The sequence below is a fragment of the Lissotriton vulgaris genome, chromosome 5 (assembly GCF_964263255.1).
Source record: "Lissotriton vulgaris chromosome 5, aLisVul1.2, whole genome shotgun sequence".
Taxonomy (NCBI): Eukaryota; Metazoa; Chordata; class Amphibia; order Caudata; family Salamandridae; genus Lissotriton; species Lissotriton vulgaris.
Window position 1 is genome coordinate 1,076,607,102 of NC_141693.1, and position 21,557 is coordinate 1,076,628,658.

The window sequence follows — 21,557 nt, forward strand, 5'->3', positions numbered from 1 at the left end:
GAAGCAAGCAGCATTTATTGCTACGATTACAAAGTCGAGAGAGTTGCACTTGCAATATGATTTTCTTTTGCAATACGAAAGACAGGGGTCCACATACATGAAAATACAGTACACATATAAGTGGATATCTTTTTACGTACCTTCACTGTGTTTTCTATTCTTGTGGAGAAGATTTACACAATCGTAACTTATTTAACTGCTAGGAATGCTTTTGTGAATTCTTCTCTGGCCTAAATGTAGATATGTTAGACTGTAGCTTTACGTTTATGGCCGAAAGTACCTTTGTGAATGGGTCACAGGGTGTCAATTTTATGTTTATCTTGTTCCACTCATTTTCTTCAAGCCACTTACAAAACAACTTTTGAATTGAAAAAACTATAATTTCCACCATCTTTTGTGCTATTAAATTAGGTCGATGTTGTTACGGTGTGTTAATACCTGCCCAACATGTTGCCATGATTTGGGGTTTTTGGGGACTTCATTGTTTTGCTGCATATGGGTTGAAATGAGAAGCATAAATATCCATTCTGTGGTCACAAACACGCATTTACATTAGGAGCATCAATATGTGTACTAGTACATATGAAGATAGATCTTAAGATCCGAGAAAAGGTCCAAGGAAATCCACTAGAAAGGTGGATTTTGAGCAGTACTGAGTTTGTGTTTAGGGCTTGGAACACGAGAGGTTCCCGCATCCAAATGGTAGGGAGGTGCGGTAGTCCCATCACAGCAATTTGTTCAGGCAAGCTCAGCTTGGTTACTGCAGGGGAACCAAGGAGAGTTAGAATTTGAAGGATTGTGACAAGGCCAACAGTCTTATTAGAAGTGTGAAGAACAAAATTAGTTTGTCAAGTTAACTGGCCATGGAGCGCTTACTTGAAGCCCTACTCAGGTCCCTCTTAGAGTTCAGAAGAACGAGGCCTGGCACTCCTTGACTCATGTCTTCGACCACGTGCATCTCCTTTTGAAGAGATTATCACTGCAGGAAATAGGCAGATTTTAAGTTATAGGTATCTGTGTGTGCTGTCTATATGTGCCACTAATATTTTGTCTTAACTATCTATTGCCCTTTTATTTTACAATATATTCTCTCAGTGTCCCCTTATTTTGTGCTATGTGCTCCATATTTTCTTTCACCAGGTTTAATTTTCTTTGCTAGATAATTATCCCATTTAACCGTCTGTCATCTTTCCATGTGTACCTATTATTTTCTCTTTTTGCCGCCCATGTTGTACTCTTCGGTATGTTTAAGTGTGTTAAATAGTCCTCAATATATTAAACATGCTTTGTAAATTATTGTAAATTGTATTATATAAGTTTATGTAAAATATTTTTTTTTACATTTTCAAATTTAATATAGTTAAGACTAATAATGTATGTTATGGTATAGTTAGATGTTGCATATGTTATAAATTATTTATTGTAATATGTAGCATGTTGTTTAGAGACCAACGGTCTAATAAACCTACTTTTACTACTACTATAGTTAGATGGAATATGTATGAGTTTATGTTGTCTATTGTAGTTTGAGCAAGTATTGTACAGCAGACATGGGTGTGTTTGGTTTCCTTCAAGAGCTTAAGGATAGAGATTGCTTTTGCCTTGGTTATTCAGAGCTATGTTATTTCTTCAGGTTTTTAATCATTTCGTAAAAGGTAGTGTGATCCAAGGCCTGCTCTAGAGCCGTGCGACTGCTGCATTCACACCTGGTGCTGATTTGGGGTGGCGCCGTGTTTAGAAGTTACACAGGTCTAAAAAGTACCTGTGTGTCCATCAGGTTTCAGGCATCAATAAGAATGTCAAGATAATTCTGGTGCATTTGAGCTGGTGGTTTCCAGTGCTCAGCACTTAATATAATTGCCAACACTCGTACCTATAAATGTCTGCCACATAGAAGCGCTGTTTGTCCAAGCTAAAGATGTGCACACAACAGTTGTTTATTAATTACATAACCATTTAAAATTACTAATCCCTGCTGCCCAAGACATTCCCATAGGTTTGTGGGCCTTGAGTAGTCTGAATTGTCACTCTTGTTGGAGTTTGGTGGTTAGGAGTTGTGATGGTACTGTCATTTGCAGGCTAGTAGGGGCAATGGGAGGTGCAGGCTGCAGTAGCCTCTCACGAATGGCTCTTGCACTTCTTTTCTTTACAAATTAAACCCTGCTCTGGTGATTAATGTTGCTGTTGGAGAGAGATTCAAGTTTTGACTAGTAGCAGTTTACACTCATGATAATGTAGCGCAGAGTGTTAATATATCTGCTGCAAAGAACGTGCAAGAACCAAATACCAAACTGTGTTTCAAGTGGATTGCTCAGTTCATAAGTGTTAGACTTGGTCCTCTATACAGGGCCATACCCAAAATGTTTACCTCCCCCCTCCTGATTTCTGAACCTGTTTTTGTTGACCTTTAAGGGTTCTGCACATTTTACCACTGCGAACCAGTGCTAAAGTGCTTGTGTGTTCTCTTTTAAACATGGTAGAATTGGCTTACAACCAAATGTGGTATTTAATTTACTTGCAAGTCTCTAGTAAGATGGTGGTACATGTGCCCACGGTCTGTACATCAAATTGTACTAGTGATCCTATTATCTAACATCTAAAGGAATGATTCTGTTTCAGTGATAGGGGACCGGACCGAAGTAATCAAGCATACAGAAAATATACCCCCTGCACCGTAGATTGGTACTTTACTTCAGTAAAGGTATAACGCTTACACGCACCATCAGGCAATTAAGGCCTCTGATTTCTTTCTTAGTGTACTCCCTGCCACTCCTCACTCTCCCGTATTCCTAGTGTTTAAGTGATATATGAATGTGTATCCCTTGTTCCCAACTAAAACCGTACAATCACAAACAATAGACGTACTATAACATAAAACAAGTACTCATTTTTAATTGAGTCGTTTTATCTGATTACTCCTCATGTAGTGAAATCATAGTAAATAGTCTAATTCACCAACAAATAACATTGATCTACATACAGGATAAGAGTGCTTTTAGGTTGTTGACTGGGACCTTCTTCTGCATTTCCTTGTTTGTGGACTATTAAAGCCAAGACATGAACCATTAGACTATCTGGTATAATTTACAGTCAAAGATCCAAAACCTCTGGTCATGAGAACAACGTTGGATGTTACTTCCAGTGAGTGTCCCCAATTGCGAACAGTCAGTTGATCATGCCTTTGAAGCTCCTCATTTTTTATTTCACAGGTAAAGATTGTTTACATGTTATTTATTGTTGCATAGTGTGAGACGAATTAAGGAATCAACTCCTACCTGTTGGTTTTTCTCTGTTCCAGATCTCCCTCCTCGCGGTACCATCCCTAATTCCATTCACCTCATCTGGCCACTCTGATCCTCTAGTATTTATTTACACAGAGTCGGTTATGCCGGAAGGTGGGCTTCTTGAGAGTACAACTCCTGAGGAACTAAGACGATTGTGACAATTTAATAAGCTGTAACTTCCAATTGGGAAATGATGGAGACTACGAGTTTGGTGTCTAAAGAATTGTACTTAAAAGCCCGCTTTAATTGCAAAGTCATTCTTTTAATCACAATTCCGAAATGCTACTTTTAGAAAGTCTCAACAGGAAATATTTTAGGACAATTTAAACAAATGTAAATAAATACATAAGGAAGACAAAAAAGGGAAATACATCAACATTGAGTATCATGATCTGTATTAGATGTTGCAGCAGAAAAGCATGAATTTTAGACAGCAATATTCTTTCTTCAAATGTGTAATCACACAGGTGCACACATGGTAGTTGGGAAAAGGTGAGCAGTGCAGTGAGGCCTGCCTAGAAGCACTGTCTCATCTATGAGAGGTTACCTCCATTAACCAGCCCCTGAAACGTACTGGCATGTGCTACCCTGAATATGGCACACTAGCTTTGGGAGCCGTGCTCCCCCACAACTCTTCATGCTTCTGCCTAACCGTTTATTTCCAGGCATTCCCGCTCTGAGGTCTTGTAAAGCTGTACTTGACATGGTGCAAGCATGTACAAGCTTCCACATGCACTTCCTTTAATTCCTCTTCTGCAGATGTGTTCCCTGTAATTTGCATGGCACAAGCATGATTTTATCTACACTCTCTTATTAATTGTTTTGCAGTTCATTGAGCCAGCTATCTACAAATGAGGGAACTTTCTGCCTATAATCACAAGGCAAGATTCCTCCCTTGCAAGCGCCATCTGGTCCCAATCTGGAACAATATAGGCCTACAGGTGACTTCCCGCCACTGCATCCCTAGGAGCATGTGCTCCCCCATGGCTCCAGTATCGTTCTCTGTTTTTCTGGGGCCTGTGCTCTTCACATCCCTCCCTGCGTTTATGCAGGCTTTCAATTTTGGCCTATCCCAATCATCTATCATTAATGGATGAATTTTTGCTTGCTTCTTCTTTTGATTTCAGATAAGGATACTGCTGGATTCAGGCAGATTAAGCCCCTAATGTCCACCTTCCCTCACGCTTGTGGTAATCGCAGGACATAAAATTCCAACTGAGCCCTCTTGGCCTACCCACTGCTCCCCTGGCCCTAGTTCTTACACCATCTGCATAGTTAACAATTGTTTAACCTAGAGTCCTCATCTTATATCTTTCACCCTCCGTTCAGTATCCTATTCTGGGACTTCCTTTATTCACCATGCTGGGATTCAAACACTGCCCTACCCATCCAGAGAGTTTGATCCAGATTTCTACCACATCAGGCAGCTATCCCTCCGACAAGTTACCTACTCCTTTACCCCTTCCTCCTAGAGACCACCATCTTGATTTCCTTCTCATTCTTTTTTCTTCACACAGCAGTCTCCAAATAATTTGTGTAATCTTGCCCTGATTTTGACCTGTAATCGCCCAGGTTGTAACGTAGTTGACAATGCACAGCGTTCCTAGGGCATCCTTGATTGTGTCTCAACTGCTCGTGTCATGTGCCACTTTAATCATGCCTTGGATGCTGTCACCATTACAAGTGCCTCACTGCACTGCTCACTTTTTCATGAGCACCATGTGTGCACCTGTGTGATTACACCTGTGAAGAAAGAGTATGGCTGTATAAAATTCATGCTATTCAGCTACAATATCTAATACATACCATGATACTCAATTTTGGTGTCTTTTCAATTTTTTGTCATCCTTATGTATTTATTATGTAAATCAGTCTTGACCCTGTGCCTCATGGGAACAGTCCAGCCCAAACTGTCAATCCAGGTCCTGCCTGGACTGGAAACAAGCATCCTAGGACCAGTTGTACACCCAGATCACTGTACTGGGGTGAATGTATGACATTGTTCTGCATTCTGTCCATCAATTGTTCTTTTTACATTTTTCATCCAGAGTAGGAGAGGTAAGCCCATACATGGGTCCCATGCTCTCCATGCCACTGGAGTCAAGAAATCCTGGCTGATGAGGGGTGAAACTCAGAAACTGGTCCTTTAATGCTTGTTTCCAGTCCAGGGAGGACCTGGCCTGGCAGTTCGGGCTGGACTGTTTCCATTGGGCGCAGGGTCAAGACTGATTTGCATATGGCTGGGTTCATACTGGAATGACATTGGGAGCAAAAAACTATGCATGTAGGCCCAGATCTCTGTACTGTGGTGAATGTTTGACATTGTTCTGCATTCTGTCCATCAACTGTTCTTTTTGCATTTGTCATCCCAAATAGGACAGGTAAGCCCAAACATGGGTCCCATGCTTTCCATGCCACTGGAGTCAAGCTATCCTGACTGCTGAGGGGTGAAACTCCAAAACCGGTCTTAGGAGGTTTGTTTCCAGTCCAGAGAGGACCTGGCCTGGCAGTTTGGACTGGACTGGTCCCTTTTGGCGTAGGTTTAAGAATGATGTGCGTATGGCTGGGTTCCAACTGGAATGGCATGGAGAGCAAAAAAACAATGGATGTAGGTCCAGATCTCTGTACTAGGGTGAATGTATTACATTGGTCTGCATTCTGTCCATCAATTTTCAATTTGAATTTAAAAAATATAGCATTTTCATTGCCTAATCTCTGACTAATGACAAATCAATCTTTAGTCACCGCGCACATGCCTGGATGATAATTCAGTCATACACTATGCTCAAACCCGCAGTTTATTTCGGGGCATCCTTTTCATCATTTATCAAACTGAAATACCTTAGTTTAAGGATGGGAAACCTACCGACAAATGCAGATCAACCAGCTTGGATGAAACCGGACACCAAGGAGTGTGACTTATGTGGTGCCACAAAACAAGACCTCATCCACCTATTTTGCATCTGTCCAACATTGGACGAGGAACGACGGCGCTGGTTAAAGGAAAAATTTAATGATCATGGAATACGTACTTGTCGAACTGCCATTATACAAGTTTTGTGTACAGCGGATCCACAATTTATCTGCAGATCAGTCAAGTTTGTTATGAACTTTGAGAGCAAAAGAGGTGTCATTGAAAAGGGTTGTTAAAAATTCAGATCAAGACGTAACGTTAAGAGGCTATAAGAACTTTTGCTACTCTCACTCAAGAAATTGCACCAGCCGTCACACGCCATTCAATGGCTTCACATAACTCGCAGTAGATGGACCCAAATCAACTTTGATCTTGAGTAGGAAGAGCTGTGCGAACCATTTTACACTAGCAAATGGACCGATGTAATTTGATATTGAGCTCCTGAAATAAGAGCTATTTTGTATAGAACGAATAGGAAATTGTATAATGTAGTTCAGTAATATTCTTACATCTGATATTTTATGAATATAAATAGTTATTAATGTTTTTTAAAACAGGCATGTATACTGACCAAATTTAAACTAATGCATTTTTATTTTTGTAATGGTTTTTATTAACTATACAATAAATTCTTCATACTGACTCATTGCCTAATCATTCGGTACCTGCAGCATGATTCTGGGTCATATGAATATGTGTAACTGGCAGCTGGTCTTTGTGTACTGATCCCAGACAGTGAAACAAAGGGAAGCTAGGTGTTGGCAGAATGTGTCACTCTCAGTTAACACTTGAACATCACAAAGGCTCTGTCTGAGCACTCTCACAAAGGGTTTGTCACTAGTCTTTAGTGACCTAGTCTGCTGGGGCCCAAACAGTTTGGAAGAGGATACTAACACCTTCGGGAGGAGAGGGCCTCTTCAAGCTTCCTCCACTTTTACAGGTATAAATATTGAACCTCAAACCCCAACTTTTTATATCACTCTGGACCTGTGGACTCTGCCAGGAAGGAGGATTTCCCAGCTGTGAAGTCGGACCTGCTGACCTGCTTTGCTGTCCAAGGGCTGCTGTGTTTTCCAAGGACTACTGTTGCTGCACCAGGAGTCTTCTGTTGTGAGCTGCCCTGCTGAAACCAGCCTGCTTGTGTGTCCCAGGACCCCAAGATCTCCAAGGGTCAATCGCCTGACCTCTTGTTCTCAAGCCACAGGGACCTAACAGATTTTTCTGCACCATGAATCTTTGACAAAGGACTGTGTATCACCTCAACAGCTCCACAAGCTTGATACACGCCATGTATATAGGTGCTGTCAACCAGGCAAGCGGTCCTTGAGCTCCTCACAGCTTTGACGCAGGAACATGCATTAACTAAGCAGCTCAGCCGGTTAACCCAGTTCAATACATGTCAACACCAACAACCAACCCAGGTAGATGCAGCGTGGCGGATTATGACATAAGTCCTCACAAACCCTAGCAGCTTCACCAGTGCAGCCCGACTGCAACGCACCCCAGCCTCAGTACGGGCGCATCGCTACGCAAAGTCTTTGAAATAACCAGGGACTTCCTTGATGGTGACAGAGGAAATCACATCGCAAGCTCCCATCAATGGTCATAGACTTTGTTGCATGATGCATCTTGGCACAGGGCCTCCCATCGCAAGCTCCACGTCAACAGTTTCTCGTCGCTGGTCGGTACAAATTAATTCAAATACTTGGGATCGCTCCCCAACTAGGATTTAGGGTACTCTTCTACCAGATAACATCAGTGTGCGCTTTGTACTTTTTGACTTCAAACGTGCATGTATCCGGTTCTACTGATTGGATTTTTGCCACTTTAGACTTGATTCATTTTGTACAGAACACCCTATTTTCTAAGTTGGTGTGGGATATTTCTTATGTTGTGTTTTCACTTGCTGCCTACTTTACACATTGCCTCTAAGTTAACTGATGTTTGGGGTTAACCAGGAAGTTTAGAGAAGGGAGGAGTCCAGGAAGGCTTATTTTGGAGATCATAGTAATAGAAAGGTGTTGGGGTGAGAGAGGGTGAAGATAGAGGATACATTGATAAAGGTGTAGGGTGATGGTAGGGCAGAGAAAAGCTTTCAAGAGAGTATCTCTAATCTTGTGCGTAGGACTAAAATAATTAATATAAAGATACATAATTACATAGTAAGGGAATATATGTGTAAGTAATATAATATATTGAGATTGGTGTGTTTTCTTTTTGTGGAGTAGTAAGAGGATATATTGATGTAGTAGTTTTCTGTTTTGTGGAGTAGTGGAGATATTGATGTAGTGGTTTTCTGTGAAAGATTTGTAATTGCAGTACTACTGGTAAGATGTCTTTGAATAGTACAGGGGTGGTGATGTGTTTTGGAGAAGAGTATGTGGTGTGTAAGAGTAGAGGGACAAGAGTTATGAGTGTTTGTGTTAGATTTGATCACAGGAATAGGTAATGTGTGGGTGGAGGTGCATCTAAGGATTGTATGGTTGTGTGTAATTGGTTAAAAGAGGAGGCAGATGTTGGTGGATGGCGTGATGGAAGGCTGAGTATAGGTTTTGTCATGATAAAAGGGGATCTAATAGGAGCTAGTAGAGGATATATCTGGGGTTTTGTTTGAACAGTGAGTGTGTGTCTAGATGCATCAAATGTATGTATAATGTGGCTTTGTGTTTTGTTACTAATATTTGGATGTGTTAGTTGGATAGGACAGAGTTGTGTTTTATGTGAGAATGTAGGTACCATAGTGGTGTAGTTGGTGTAGAATAATGTGTAGGTGTGGTTTGTGGGGTTGTGTAGTGGTTCAATATGGCTTTTAAGGCATGCATATTAGGCATTCCGGGGCTTGTGGTTTTACTTTTGACATTGTTATGTTATGTGCACTTAAGAGACTCACGCTGAAAGGTGAATCTCGTGTTATGGTACTTGGGAACAGGCTGCGTCACAAAGCTTTCTGAAAGGAAAGCAAGGCCACTGGAAATACTAACAGTGGAGTATCAAATTAGTAGGGTAGTCCAATCAAATTATACAGCAAGGGAGGGCAAACCATGCAGCAGTTATGTCTGAATGCTGCAATCAACGTTATAGTTCTCCTAGGCAGAAATCTGTTGTTCCGTTTATGCATAGCTATAACTTCAGGCAGTGTAGTTCTCCTCTTTTTTTCTCATTGCAGCTGGATAGCCCATGGGTTTGTTATGCTGTTGCATCCTATCTTTGGTAATGCTTGAACTTTAGATGATGTTGTTTGATATGAAGAATGGTCGCAGGATATGATGTCTTTGTACAAAAGAATGTGACCACTATTATAGTTTGTTTGTATGCTCCTGTGTATTTTTTTGAAAGTGGATTTTATCATGAGTCTTATAACCTTGTTTGATTTAATTATTATTTTAAGAATTGGGTAAATTGTTAGGTATGAGTTATGTTAATGTTTATCTTACACATATGTTGATTTTACATTTGAATAATGCTTCTTTTATTACCTTTTTATGCAACGTAAATGTAGCGAAATAAAGATTTTATCATGATGGTGATAACTCAGAGACCTTGTCACCACAATCTGTGTTTGGTCACCTGAAAACCCTGTTGGCTTCCTGTAACAAAGAGATATGTCTTCATTTGGATTATGTATCATGTTTAAAACCTCATTTTCCCCAACCACTTTTTAGCACTATTTTCCTTCTTTTGCTTTGCACTCAGCCATGTTCTTCTGTGACTTAAGAATAAAAGTATATTTATGAGAGAATGATTCTTGAGTTATGTTGTATTCTTGCGAGGGCTTGCACTAGGGCAATCATGAAGGAGGCATATTTAATTTTTATTTATTCATTCAAGGTTTTTGTTTCTTCTTAAGTCCCCTGTTGCCACTCTAGACCAAACTAGCTACATAACAAAACCTGAACACTTCCCTACACCAGTATCTTACAAATGTAATATTTTCACTCCTTATTTATAGTAGCTGTCCTTTTTTGTATGTCAGAATATTGTATACAGAAACGTCTTCTGGAATATCATATCCTAATCATTTTTTACTAGAATATTGTGCCATTGGCTATATATTCTCTACTATTAACTCCAGTGGGGTAATATCATTGTAAACAATATTTATGACACAATATGTAAATAACACATTATTCCTACTTTGTTATTTTGGTATCACACTGCACTCCTACCATAAAGTACAAAACCCACTCAGAAAATTCCTCAGTTCAACAGACTTTGACAACAGTGACATTTTACATAGGAGGGCATTCGGAGGTTGGCAAATGCGCAGCATTAGTCAAAACATGGCAGATGTCCTGCCACCTATGTTGCAATTCACCCATCACATTTAGAGGTGGGAGAAGGACTGGGTTCCACCAGTGAAGTCTTAGGTGGCTCTGACCTAGTTGATCTGTCTGACGCTACAATGTCTGGTCACAATCGCAGTTTGTTATGCTCTGCATCTATTTATTTAGAATTAAGTGATGGTGGACAGTGGTTTGTTAGTAGTGACAAGTAGGGACCTACCACTAGTTATAAGGCCACAAGCACAAGAAAGGTTTTGTGAAGGTCTCAATAAATTATTCCCTTGCTCAACCGTGGTAGCATGCAAAGAGCAGACAGGCCTCACTTAGGAGAAAGGTGTATAAAGCATTAGAAACACCACTACATTAAATGAGTAAGACACAATAAAACATAAAAATCCAACACGTATAAAAATAGGTTATACTTTTATGAACAAATATACACCACAATGACAAAAATCCAATGTTGGGAACCAGAGATGTGAACTTTAATGATAGAAACACTTTCTAGTGCATAAAAAACAATAGCTCCAACTTGGGGCATCTGGCCTTGCTTGACTGGGACAAAGTCAAAGTTTGAGGCAGACTGCGATGGAGCCCTAGTCAGATACACTAAGCTGGAGGCCTCGGTCAAAACTTTATCTTCGCACTTTTGTGGAGGATTTTCTCTGGATGCCAAGTGAGGCTCTTCTTCAAACCGGATCCGCATAGATGTTGCCAGCTTGACTCAGCACGAGACCTTGATGAAACCCTGCAAAGTCTTGAGTCACAGAGATTTTAATAGGACAAACCTAATATTCAGGTTGAGTTGTGGTTTGACATCCCTGGCTTGATTCTCGTTGTCGGATTGATCACCTTATGGAGCTTTTTTCAAAAGTTTCTCAAACTTCTCCAAACTTCTCAAAATTCTTACTGCTGTTCCTCTTATGGGTTTAAAATGTCCAATAACAAGACAAAATGGTCTTGAAGCTCTGAGATGGTTCTTGGAAGCTTGCGTTGACAAATCCCACAATGCACCTGGCCTAATCTTTAAATGTCCACTGGATTCATTCCAGGATGGGGACTTCTTCTTGGAGAGGAAGCAGGTGGGCTCTCCTAATTAAACTGTAGCTTTCAGGGACTCCACTCCATAATTCTTGTGAAGCCAGACAAAGTCATGAGGGCTATAGTACAGCAGGTGCAGCAGGTGCAGTCCTTCAGAGTGCAATATTTTAGGTGGAGAGCAGGGTCCCTGCAGGGCAGTCCTTCTTCTCCTTTTTGTTTCAGGCAGCAGGTCTGAGTTGCTTGGCAACTCTCCCATATTTTTTCAGAGTTCCTGGATGTTAGAAATGGGGGTCTCTAGATGGCGATGGTTTGCACCTTTGTCCAAGTAAGGGCCTTTTCCTCCTAATCAGGGTAAGGGAGATACACTTCTAAAATAACCCCTGCTCACCCCCTTGGTAGCTTGGCACAAGCAGGCAGGCTTATCTCAGAGGCAGTGTGTAAAGCATGTGTGCACTCATGCAGTAACACAGGGAAAACACTACAAATGGACACAACACCAGTTTAGAAAAATATGTAACCTTTATCTAAACCAAACAAGACCAACACAAAATAAATCCACAATATAGTACTCAAAATATGACTCTTAGAAGGTAAAAACAGTCTATCCATAGCAACCTATAGATGTGACACTTTCAACACAAAGTACCTTGAATGCGTCAGAATCATAAACCAAAACTGCCACAGGGATGGTGATGCATTGGTTCCTTACGCCCAGGGAAGGTGGTGCGTCAGTTCCTTACTCCTGGGGAGGTGATGTGTCAGCCCTTACTGTAACACAGGGGAGGTGATGCGTAGGTTCCTTACTGAAGGAGAGGTGATGCGTCAGTTTTTTCTGTGTGGGGAGGTGGTGCGTCAGTTTCTCACTGCGGCCCTGGCGTTGATGTAGACTTGGCGCCCTGGTGCGATGCGTGGGGATCGAGAATCCGTCAGTTCTCGATGCAGCAGCAACGCCAACCGTGCTCCATTGGTCTCTCCTGCTGTGGTTCCACAATGCTTTGTTTCTTGCAGCTGCACAGCGGGACATGCAGCAGAATCAGTGCAGTGATCTCAGATTTCAGAGACCTGTGTACAGGATTTGGCATGCAGAGACTTCTCCAGTCGTGGGCAAGTGCTGTGCCGACGGCAATGAGTGAAAATTCTTCCCGCATGGTGGCAATGCATCAGAAACAGGTGCAATGCGTCACACTTCTTAAGTTGTTTCTCTTTTCCAGCCCCCAGCATCTGGAACAACCTACAGAGGACCAACACAGTAACAGGCCCATCTTGGCAGGTCAAAACTCCCAGCAAGGAAGTTCAGATGAGCTGGTGGTGAAGTCTTTGTGTCACTTAGACTTCAGAACGGGAGGCATCTTCTACTTCGTGCCCTTGGAGATCTTCTTCAAGTAGAATACACATTACTCAAAGTATTTGTCTTCTCCTTGGCAGAAACAGCCAAAGCAGGTCAGCCCTAAAAAGCACACAGCAAATAAGCACTACTTCACCTTCAGCTTTCTCAGCTTTTCTTCTTGGCAGAGGTTTCTCTTGAGTTCAGAAATAATCAAAAATTCTGGGGTCTTACCCCAATATATATGTCTAATTTCTCTTTGTTTCCTGGTGGCAGAGAGATTCTGTGCTCAGTCAAAACCAGTTCTGTCCTCTCTGGTCCAGCTTCCTGGCAGGAGGTGGAGATAGCATTGGGTAAGGTAGACCAGGGCTATTCAGGTGCAAGGTAATCTCCTCCCACTACTCTAAATACAGTCCAGGTCTATTCAGCCCAGCCGTGACTCATCCAGAAGAGGCGGGACACATCTTAACCCCCCAGTGGCTGCCTACGGTAAATGCACATCCTCAGCTCCTGTCACTCCAAAGCCAGACAGTCAATCCATAAACCAGCAGAGTCACACAGGATAGCTGAGCAAGAATATACTCACTTTCTAAAAGTAGTACTTTAATACACACAATTGAAAAATCATCTTTACATAAAGTTCAGGAATACTAAACTCCATAGTTCTATCTTGTCCCAAACTCCAATTCTATCCTACGGGACTGACAGCCTCTCAATAGCGATGGCATGTCACACACATCAGTAAATGTCCTATGTTTCACATACACCGCACCATGCCCACAGGGGTACCTTGGTCCTACCTTAAGGGTGACTCACATAAAATAAAAGGGAAGGTTGGGTCCTGGTAAGTGGGTGCAATTTCCAGTTTGACATGACAGTAGAGACTGCCTGCAGAGACTGCAGTGGCAGTTCTGAGACACCTTTGAAGGGCTGCTTGTGTGGGTGGGCAATCAGTGCTGCAGGCCCAGTGGTAGCATTTGATTTACAGGACCTGGGCACACACAGTGAACTGTACTAGTGACTTAGTAGTAAATCAAATACGCCAATTGTGGAAACACTAATCCAGAATAATAATTTACACAGAGAGCATATGCAGTTTAGCACTGAACCTGCAGTGGTAAAGTGACCAGAGTCCTAAAACCAACAATACAGGGGCAACTACAGGAGGCTAAAATGCCAAAAACATCTGGAGTAAACCCGCTGGAAAAGCCAGGTCTAATACTGAGCATCAAGCAGGGGGGCATCCCTGACCATGGGAAACAGGGTGCCACCCTCAGGTATGACCACTTACTCCAAACTATTGTATATTCTTGTTCCAGAAAGCATTATTCTTCCAAAATGGAGAAACTATATCTTGGAGGGTTAGATCTGGCTAAACCAATTCACTTGTGTGGCTAAAATTCTCTAAAACTCCACTTCCAGCCCTAATTACTATTCTACTTACAAGGGGCTCCTGTGGGGCAGGGAATGCAGGATGTTTGCGTGAGCCAATGCTCTCCTAAAGTGTTCTTTTTCCTTTGAAGACCAGTTTGGCTAAACCACCCCCAGCCTGCTTTTTGCTTCTGCAGCTACAGTTCTTCACACACAGTAAATCTTTTGACTCTCCATCTGGCCATTTCACATCTTATTAGAAGAGCTTGACTCAGCCTGGCAGAGGCTAGCCAACCATAAGAGGGCATCTGGTAGGACGCCTACCCCTGGGGCACTTAGGGTTGACCTGGGGGGGGGACTTATATGTAAGAATAAGGTATGTTGAGACTTTTGAAGTCCATTTGATTCCAAAACCGAATTTTCATATAAATGTAATAAAACATCAGCCTGAAAAGCAGTGATGCCTTTAAACTGACCACAGGCAACACAACATACTTATGTATATTTATGGGGGACTTACAGCTAGGCTGTCAATACAAATTGTAATTAACCGAATTTCTATATACTTTATAATCAGAGCAATGGCTCTGGGTCTGGTAAGCTGAGCCCAGGGCACAAACAGAGTCAGTCAGAGTCAGTTACTACCAGTACCAAGCAGAAAATGGGAGGATCAGGGCAAGAAGAAGGAATTTTTTCCAAGTGGTATTGGAACGTGTGGAAGGTTTGTGTTATTCTTCCTTGCTGAAGTTCATTCAGGGTGCGTTCTTCTGTACAGCAGTTGGAGTGTGTTCGGATGAGACAACAGCAGTGGCTTCTTTGCTGTGTGTTACTCACTGCCAATACATTTCCTTCGAGTTTCAACATACCTGACTAGTGTTTCCTTTGCCATAACATAATTTGGTGATGAGCAAAAGCAACCACACAGAGCCGATGGGAAGGATTGCTTTAATACCACTGGTAGATGCAGTTGAAATTACAGCATGTACTGAGTTTGAATGGTGGAAGATGGGTAATGAAGACACTGTGTTGGGTAAGATCAGGGATTTAATTGTAAATGGATGGCTACCTATGATCAACCATGATAAAGAGAAAGGTAAGGCCCATTACTGGCGTCTCTCTATGGACAGGGATATAGATGTGATGGTAAAAGAATGCTTGGTGTGTAGCAGAGTGAGTGGAGAAAAGGCGCAATGTTGTGACACTTCCATTACAACCTCTCCAGTTACCTGAAAGGCTGTGGGTGAAAGTGGGAATTGACATGCTAGGATTGCTCATTTTTCTACCTTTTTCATCTGTTGTATGCATTTGTGCTGATGGACTACCATAGCAAGTAGCTGAATATTCATTTTTTCTCCACGGCTAGTAATGTTAGCCCAAGGGTGGGCCTATCTGCAACTGTCCATGGCTGAACAAGGCTGAGCTCTTGGTTGGCCAATTGTTTCATAGGCACTTCCCGGAAAGTTGCTGATTATTCCTCATACAAAGGATTTGGGGCCCCTAAGAGTAAGAGGAAGTCCAGGACGTTGATAAGCAGCTTGGAGAGCATATGTTGACTGTATTTCTTTCTCTTTGAACTTGCGGTTGCTCAAGAGCTTAATGGGTTCGTGGGGGGATCAGATAAGCCTCATTTTAAGAATATGGACAAGAGGAAAGCAATTACCACGGACTTTATTTCCACTAACAAAAGGGCTACCATTGACTCTTACTTAGCCAAAGTGGTGGGGCAATCACACAGGACATTTATAAAGCAAAGAGGTGATTGTTCATGGGTCCTACGGGCTTGTTAGCACCCGTATTAACTTTGGTGGACTTGGTAGGAGTAACTTACACTGGCCCCCAGGTCAATGGGACGGACAGCAAACTGTCCGCAGAGGCAGTGGCACAAAAGAGAGGTGAAACTGGTATAAGTCTCCCATCACCAGGAATGGTGGGCGAGGGTTAAGGGTCTACCCAACTGTGTATAATAAAGGATTGGAGGAAGAGGTGTCACCAGCGGCCAAGAGATCAAGCAAAGCAAAGAAGAAATATGAGCCAGCTACGAAAATGGAGGCTCCATATCCCCTGCTTAGCCTGACGGATATGAAGGAAATTTGGAGCTCGCTGAGGGGTACAAACATGAGCTTGAAGATGGATCTATTCTCGAACCTCTGGGACAAGTTGGAAAAAGAGCTATCAGACTCCAGAGAGACACTGGGGAAAGTGCAGAACACACTGGAAACTATGTCTAGTGCTCTGACCCAGAGTTGGGCTCATTCACGGACAGTGTGTCCTAGTTCATGAGGGCATTGTGAGCTACAAATCTACCCAAAAACCCCAGACCCAAAGAGGCCTCAGGGGGCTGGCCTGCAAAATGGTCGGGGGGATCAGGTGATTGAGATGAGGAATGGGCCTAATACCAGCATGCTGGTGGAGGAGGGAGGTGGCAGGGTTCTGAGAGACAGACATTTCTCATCATATTTGCAGGCATGGAAAATATATATTCTTTGGAGGGATATAAGTTTTTCTTCCTCCCAGGAGAAGATTTGAGACATGGGAGAGTGAAGGGTGACCTAATTATCGTTATTGCCCTTGAGCTGTGTGGGTCAATGTTTCAATTAAACTGGAACGCACCAGTGGTGCTAGGTATAAAACTGGTAGTAGGCAGAATGAAAAGATTAACAATAATGAATTTTCATAATGCTAAAAGTAAAAATACGAGCGCTTCAATGCCTGAAGGAGCTAGCTGGGCTCCTAGACCGACTGCAAGGGGATGAACTCTCACGAGTTATTTGATTGTGCTGGAGGATTTTAACTGTCAATTGTGTCCAAATATTGGGCAAAATACTGGGGTCATTTCATCATGGAGGACAGCAGATGAATGGCGCCTTAAACACTCAGGAGAGAATCAGGAATTAAATGCTCTTTTAAATACCTACGACCTAATGTTTACATTTCCAATGGCCATAATATTATTATTATTAATATTTATAGAGCGCCTGGCTACCCTTAGGCATCCCCGCGCTATCATTGACAAGCACAGCCTGAAGAAGATGAACTGATTAAGGCAGACTTTGAAAGAGCCTGGGGGCATCTTATCAAGAACTAGCGATATTTATCGCTAAATAGGCTTAGCAAAATTTAGTTTATCATTGCGCATAGCCGGATTTTATCACAGAGATAATGTGCTATTAGCAACGTTTATCTCCAAAGCGATAAAATATCCGGCGATAGCAGCAAAATGCGTGAATATTGCTGGAAATTCAGCGATATTAGGCATCATCGCTACTAGGGACTTAACCTGAATATCCACCTCCCATTGGATATACAGGCTAAGTAGTGGGTCTCGGACCATTGTTTGTTTATATAAGTAGTGGTCTGAGCAGGCGTTAGGATTTGGCGATATTCGCGCTTAGCGCAAATATTTTAATCGCTACGTCTGCGTTGATATTAGGCGATAGCGATGTTAGCGACTGCTTTCAGTTGCTAACAGGTTGGGTACGCCCACTTTGCATGTCATTAGCGATAAATATCACTGACATGCAAAGCGGGCCCCAAACCGCTCGCTATCACCTAAAAGCTATCACTAACTGATGTTAGGGACAGCTTGCTAATATGGCAATGAAATTATCGCCGCTTTGCGGCTGAAAACGGCCTCAAAAGCGGCAATAATTTCATTTCACCTGCCTTGGTAATATGCCCCCAAGTCTTTAGCTACCTCCGGAAGGAAAGATAGTGAATAGTTGCACGTAGCTGGATGGGAAGAGTATTCCATAGTTTGGCAGGGTTGTGAGAAAACGTGTGACCGCCTAATTGTACTCTCTTAACCCCTTCGATGCTCAATACGAGCTGAGCTCGTCATGAGGCACGGTTGAGCTGTGCTCATGACGAGCTCAGCTCGTCATGAACAATGGTAAATCAGGGCATGCAGCACAGGAGGAAAATATCTCTAGCAGCCAAGGTGTTAATTTTTGGTATCACTGCCAGAAACTGACTGGCTGACCAGAAACATCCTGTTGGGTGGTAGAAGGCCATAAGAGAGTGGTTTATCTTGGGACCTGTCCCCCAAAGTGGAGAAGTGTGGCTCACCGGTTAGAGGCGGCAGACCCAGAAGCAGAGGTCGGCCCTGGACCAGGGTTCAATTCCCGACGCGGCAGGGTACGGAACCAATGTCAGCGGGCTCAATAAATCTCGCCTCACTGCCTCTCTAACCATGGGTCCCACGCTGCAACTCTGGGCAATAGCTTGCTTAATCTCCACAACGGCCCCCTCGCTGCCGGGGATGCCTGGCTTCACCTTGGGGATGCCCAATAGGGACCATCTCACAGGGAAAGCCAGGATGGGTTCCCCAGCGGTACACAGCGCCAAGAAACCCTGGGGTGAACGTGCGCTTTACAAATACATACTAACATAACATAACAAAGTGTTTTAAGGGCTATGCACAGAGTTCTGAACTTAGTTTGTTTATTGGCAGCCAGTAAATGTGTTTTTTAGGATCGGCTTAACTGATTGCCGACAGGGGATGGGATACAGCATCCTAGCTGCACAATTCTGTACCACCTGTAGTTTCCCTATAGTGGCCTGCCTTGGTGGCACCCAGGTAAAGGAAGTTCCTATAATCTAATCACAAGGGCACCAAAGCCTGTACAATAACTCTTCGTGCCTGAACCGGGAGCAGTGGGAGGATATTCCACAGCATTCTAATAATGCCAAACAGGATGCGGCTAACTTTATTTCTTGGCTATTAAATTTAAGAGATTTATCTAGCCAAACACCCATACTTTTGATCTGACCTTTGGGGGTTGGTGGTAGACCAAGACATTTAGGACAACTTAGTCCCACTGATTCCATTGAAGCACAGGGGTGATTATCTAAAATCATTAACTCACTCTTGTCTCTGTTGAGCTTGAGACAAAACTGGTCCATCCACGTGGTCACCGTTTCCACACAGGATTCAAGATTAATTGGTGTATCTTTGGATGTTTCAATGCTACTACCAATTGCATATTGTCTGCATATGTAATGATTTGAATCCCATAAGATAGGACTAGTTTGGCCAGAGGTTTGAGATAAATATTAAAAAGGGTGGGGCTCAATGATGAGCCCTGGGGGACTCCACATGTGAGTGGCAGACATTTGAAGGCATAGTTCCCCTAATGCACCTGAAATACTCTGCCTCTCAGGAAGGATTTAATCCATGTCAAGGCCTTGACTGGAACCCCCACCATTCTGAGCCTGTCAAATAAGATTTTATAATTGACCGTATCAAATGCGGAGCTCAGGTCAAGTAGGATGACTGCCACTGTCCCTCCCTGATCAAGGATTTTCCTGGATTCCTCCACTACTGCTAGCAAGGCTGTCTCTGTCCCATGATTAGGTCAGAAGCCTGTCTGGGTGGTATGCGGAAGGGAGTGATTCTCTTGGAGTTTATTTACATATCTCTCAAGTTTTGATGGTCCCGGGAAGCAGGGAGACCAGGCGACAGTTAGTACATACCTCTGGGCCAAGGTTGGCCTTTTTCAAGAGAGCTCTTATCATAGCAGGTTTACATGCCAGAGGTACCCTGCCAAATGTAAATGTAAATGTATAGGCATTTATATAGCGCACTACTTACCCGTAGGGTCCCAAGGCGCTTCGACCACTGCGAAACCCTTCCTGGCTTCCCTGAGAGATGGTCCCTTAATGGGTATCTCCAGGGTGAGACCAGGCATCCCCGGTGGTCTGGTGGGGCCGTTAGTGAAGATGAGGCAAGCTAATGCCCAGAGTTGCCGAGTGTGATCGCTGATCAGAGTGGGCACCGAGGCGAGAGAATTATCGAGTCCGCTGACCCTGATCCAGAAACCTGCCGCGCCGGGAATCGAACCCTGATCCCGGGCCGTCCTCTGCTCTCGGGTCTGCCGCCTCTAACCAGTGAGCCACACTTCTTCACTTCTGCCACTGGATAACAAAGAATTTAGTACCTCCAACAGAACCAGGAGAATAGTTTCTTCTACTTTGCGAAGTTTAGGAAGAGGAGCCGGGTCTAAAGGGGAACCACATCTGACCTGCGCAAAGAGCTGTGATAATGTAGCCAAGTCCAAATTTGGAAGATCTTCCAGAAAAGGAATATTGCCACTCGGGGATCTATTTCCTGGTCCCGCTTGTCTGTGCTTATACTTTGAGGGAACGACTTGTAAATATCTAAAAAAAATATATAAAAATCTTTGCAAGCTCATCGCATCTTGCCTGTGCGGAATCCGAGAGAAAGTCTGGCACCGGGCACCTAGTATTTTTTTGTGATTTGAAATATTTTCCTGGGCGCATTCGCTGCTGCTATTATTTTCTCCTCAAAAAATTGGGCTTGCGTTCTTTTTATTTCAGATTAATACAATTTGATAGCCTCTTTGTAATCTGTTTTTTCCGGCATTATAATCGTTCCTCCAGGCTCTCTCTAATTTCTTGCATTTTTGTTTAAGTTCTCTCAATTTAGGTGAATACCATGGTGTCTGTTTTTCCATCTGCTTTTCCGGAATCCATTTATGTGGGATTGTAGCATCCAAAGAGGATCTAATCCAACAATTGTTGTTTTCTGACAATGTAGTGATATTAGTTTCTTCCACTGGTTTGGCGTTTACCAGAGCCTCCAACCAAGCCTCTGGCGAGAGTTTTGCCCAGGAACACTCACACTTCTTGCAGGTTTGTGTCCCTGCCGTCTGATATAGGGTATTCAAAATAATTGGTATTAACCTCTTCGATGCTGATGACGGCTCCCGGCTGTCATGCGTCACGGTGGGCGTGTGCTGATTACGGGCGGGAGCTGTCATGAATGTGCCCGCGATTTGAACCTTCAGCACTGCGACGGAATTCGCGCCGCAGTGATGAGGTTAAAAAGTGATCTGACCAGGGTATCGGGCGGGGCTTCATGTGCAGAGCTGTATGTCATTTGAAAAGACTGATTCAACATTGTGACCTTTTTCATGCGTAGGGCTAGACACTTTTTGTAGTAGCTGAATAGCCAATAGGTTATATGTGCGATCTGCTGCCTCTGCCTTAAGAGGGTTTTCTAAATGTAGATTCAGATCTCCTAATGAGGTCAGATTAAGAGGTGTACCTGCTAGTCTAGCGGCAGCATCTGTTAATGATTTTATAAATTGTCCATAAGGGCCAGAGGTACGGTTGACCAAGATCTCTGTCAAAGTGAGGGTGATGCGAAGGAGATTGAAAATAACATAGTTTCGCAGTCTGATATAATACCCATTTCTATAGGCCCCCTCAAGTCGTCTTTTAGAATGATGGCAATACCTCCTCCTTTTTTCAGCTCCCTATCTCATCTCAAGATGTGGTAGCCTGGGATTAACACTTGTATCATGTCCGGTTCTGAGTCT